Below are 4,631 nucleotides of genomic sequence, written 5' to 3'. Positions count from 1 at the left end.
GTCATCTCACTTGTTGAATTTACTTTGTCCGTGACTATTGAGCATAACTTTGGTCCAAATACAGTACTGTTCCTTGTTTTACGTTTCCTTCTATCTTAATTTTCTCTGTATATCCAACGGGGCTCTTGATAATCGCATTAGCTTTCTCATTTAATTTATATATCATCTTCCCCTACCATCATACTTAATTCTTTGATACAATCTTTTAATCACAGTTTATCAAAACACTTTACTGCATCTCCAAACCATATATATGTTGAGGTTCCCAAGTAATGATTATAGTCTATGACAGCATTCAGTGTGATAAAGTGATCTGCTGTATATCTACCTTCTATCCCGCCACACTGGAATCTGCTAATCTTGTCATTAATTTTATCCTTAATTTTCATTAGCCTTAATTTTTCAAACATTTTACTAATTGTATTTGTAATAAATAGTCCTCTTCTTTGTCTATATCTAATCTGCTGTCTTTAGGCTTAGCCTACTCACTGATAATTTTCTAGTTCATCCCATTCATCGGGCATTTCTATTCTCTATTCAATTTCATTTATAATTTCTCCGAAGCTATTCTTCATGGCTTGGCCCATGGTTTTCAAAAATGTATTGCCCATTTCTTGTCTGTCTCTTGTGTTCTTATTTCTCAGGGAAAGGCTAACATTACAGAATCTACCTCTTGCTGGGTTGTCTTTATTACTGTACATTTTTCACTTTTACTTTTTCCCATTACCCCATTGAAAGCAAATTCATTAAATTTGTTGGCTTGTTTCTCAACTTATGTATTGATCTTTTACAACTTTAATAGGTCATTATAATAAAATTAAAATTCTCTTTTGATATCTTTAATATTTTCTATTGTTACTCCATCTTTGTTTTTGATGACAGTCATAGAACTTGTCTTAAGGGGCCCATACACGTTAAAAAAAAAAAAAAGTGTCAAAATTTTGCATCAAAATTTTGACGTGTAACTTTGATACAAAATTTTGATGCATAATTGCCCACACACGTTTAGGCGTTTTTCCCATCAAAATTCAGTATCGTCAAAATCTTCGACATGGATGCATCAGTGGCCATAGCACTAGTGTTGGCATTGGACTCTGATAAACCTCCTGGTAAACGTCAGAAATGGACATCAAAATAGATCTTTCATATATAAACTATAAAAAGAGACTTGTGTCAGCCTGATCAACATAAATACATTCACTGGCAGTTTGAACTTTTGAAGGTCTTATCCCTCAACATTCGCCGACAACCCCAATGACTAAGCGCTATACACGAGACTAAGGACATTAGTCCATGAGCCAGACCAAATCTGACTACCAAATTAGTGAACAGATCCAATCATGATTTTTGGTTAGCTTGATGTCTGAAGTATCCAAAAACAAGTCTTGGACATTTCAGTTCGGTAGCTCTGTGCCCCGGTGGTGGCAATCTTTAAAAATGGCCGCCGTTTTCGAGCTCTTTGGTAGGTGTTATAAAATCTGCCCATAACTCTGCACCACATCAACTAATTTTCATGAAATTACTCTTATTTTAGTCAGAATTAAATTCTGCAGATACTTCTGTATAATTTATGCAACCTTATTGCTATACCCCATTCTAAAATGTACGTTTTTAAGCCAAATTATGCGTTTTTTTGACAATTTTTTTCACACTCATCTAAGGAAGTTTGCCTCAGCTTAGGAAATTGGTACCCTATGATGAAGTTTGTTTGTGAAATACCTAGAAGGATTCATACAGCACCAATAAACAATAGAAAGTGATCAAGTTACCACTCACGTGACTCAAGGATGCACGTGAGGCAACACCTATCGCACTGTGTATCCTGAAAATTGCATTTTTAAAAGAAGTACTTTGGAGACAAGCAAATGCACCGACTACTTAATATGTCACCTGAACACAATGAGCTACAATTTATATTGGAATTAAACAGTCAAAATGTCCTTAAACATTTGTAATCTTGTAACTGCCGACGTTTCCTATGGAAAATCTACTCATCATCAGAGTCACTTTCATCCATGTCTGGAGCTATTTCCAACTCCTCATCATCTTTCATATTGTCACATTCCTGCAATTTACAGGCTGGTGTGCAGGGTAATTCACTTTCAATGCATGCACAACTGCCAGATTTGCATGATCTAACACATTTGCATGATATCAGTGAAAGCGCTATATCAGGTGCTGGTGCTCCAGCTATCCATTCAATGCCAATTTGCTCATCCCCATCAACTTTCCATCCATGTCCGTCTGTAGCTTCTGGGATCGTTGGTGAGTTTTCAAGGCTTCGTCTCCATACGGCTGCTTGATAATTGGCCCTTTTGGTGTGCTGTTGAAGAGCATCCTTACAAGGAGGCAGTTGTCCTGAAGACATATACCCATTTCTGGACCTGATTATTTCATATCTCAGATAATTTACAGTTGTGCTCTTTGCACTACGCGAATACATGCTGCAGGAAAATTTTTCTAGAGTTAAAAACATTTCATCTGCAACACTCCCCTCTCTCCCTAGAAGAGAGAATGCTTCCTTAAATATATCATTTGAACGAATCAAGTTAACTGCTTTGATCTTCCCATGGCCAGAAAAAGCACTTACGGAATTGCAGCCAGTCCAAGCATGCACACCCAACAAAGCAGTGCACACATTCCTGCCAATGATAGTTGCCAGTCTGGAGATATAAATTATTCTGATTTTGTTCTTCTTTCCTCGTCTCAGGAATAAGTATCCACCTATCTTAGCTTCGAGAGCTAAAAGCATCACAAACACGTCAGTATCTTCCGAAAGGACTAGCACATGGTTGCATGTGCCTGCTACATGCTTTGCATGGAGTGCAAGTCTCGTATCCGCTTCTTCATGAGAGGATGTCAGCTCTGGAACCTCTCTAATGCCATACTTTGTAATTTCAAAACACTGTTCTGCAACAGTTACGAATAACGTAATTTCACCAAGGCATTGTCTCACCTCCTCCTCCTTCCAGCTTTCTGCCAGAAACCTAGTCAGTCTGTTTTTGCTTTCCGTGTTCACAAGAAGGCGTTTCCAATTCTTAATCTGGCGTCCCGACTTCATATCATGGAAAAGCAGGCTGTCTTTGGCCCCTCGACTAACCCTTTCAGCATTCTTAATTGAATGTTCAGTGTACACATTGAATACCACATCAACTCGTTGGCTTTTGCAGCTATGATTCAGAATGCTTTTAAGGATCTGTATCAATATCCTCTAGGCGAGTGTAAGAGCAACCATGACCAAGTCGATTTAAAATGTGAATGAGCTCAACATTACCAGATAGAGTCTTGATTACCCAAGGCAGCAGGACATGTTTTGGCGTGATGACCTGGCCTTTGGTTACAGCATACAGAATGTCCTGACTTAAAGACCATGCCAGTCTGTTGATTCAATCAGAGGGCAAAGCCTGTTGACCACCAATTAGGATCTGCAAAAAGTGAGTGAGGCATGCTGGTAGGTCGATGTATTTCTCTGTCAGTTCATTCGGTTTTGGAGGCCAGCTGTTTGAATAATCATCTGTTCACATTTTTGCCCTCGACTCAGCTCTGCCAATTCACATTTCAACTCTAGATAGTCACAAGCAATAGTGTCTGTGGTAAGTGTATGGGGACGAACGTAAACCCTTCACTTATGTGTATAAAAAATGCAACTCTTGCCAAATTCTGTCTTGAGATTGCGGCTGAGAAGATTCTTTGTTGAATTGTGGCCTTTAACACCCTTTTCACTTAAGAGAGACCTTAGTTTTGTAGTAAGGTCTGTAAGCGGAATGATGCGTGGTTTTAAAAACCGATCACTGCGGATGTACTTGTACAAGTTAACCATAGCAGCATAAACTTCACTTTTGTAGGTATTTTCAGTTTGTTCACTGTTTTTGTCCACGACAGGGTGTTCTTTCACGTATGCTTTATAGCAAGAGGCATGGTAATGGGCCTCAGCCGCCACTATATCCCTTGAAGTAACTAACAAAATCCTTACATCTGATTTAAGAGTTGCAGCATCGCGAATTTGTACATCAGCACGCAAATCCACAGCCTGAATTAATTTTTCACGAATTTCCGAACCTTTTGTATATTTTCATTTTTTTTTTTCACAAAATATACAAATCTTTCATATACACGTGATGTATCGGATGTCTTCTGGCGTTTCAACTGTCTTGATTCTTCGTCCTTTTGTTCGTTTGTGTCAGGACAAGTTGCAAACTTTGCAAGCGCTTTTTTATGCGTGAAGTCTGATCTGCAGCCACTATGGTACAGAATGTTAGGCAGTTCAGTCATATCATGACTGGCAAGTTTCATTATTGGTTCAAACTGTCGAATTTTTGCTGCTTCATAAAGTGTTTTCCAAGAGGAAGCAATTGTCAATCGAACAAGTTCATCAGGTATAGATAGCTTTCCGCATATAATGAAAGGAACCTTCTCAGATTTTAGTCTTCTCTCTTTTGGTTCAGTCATTGTGATGCCGTCTCATTGATTGAAGAGAATTCCCTGTAACAAAATGAGGAGATTAGTGTCACTGAAGGCGTAATTGTGGGCCCTACAAACTTCATTCTCTGAAGCCCTAACATGTGCATGTTTTAAGGAAATGCATACATCTTAATGTTTTTACAGTGGACCTTCCTTTTGATTTTCCATTG

The sequence above is a fragment of the Palaemon carinicauda genome, chromosome 2 (assembly GCF_036898095.1).
Source record: "Palaemon carinicauda isolate YSFRI2023 chromosome 2, ASM3689809v2, whole genome shotgun sequence".
Lineage (NCBI taxonomy): Eukaryota > Metazoa > Arthropoda > Malacostraca > Decapoda > Palaemonidae > Palaemon > Palaemon carinicauda.
Note: the sequence above shows the minus strand (reverse complement) of the source record.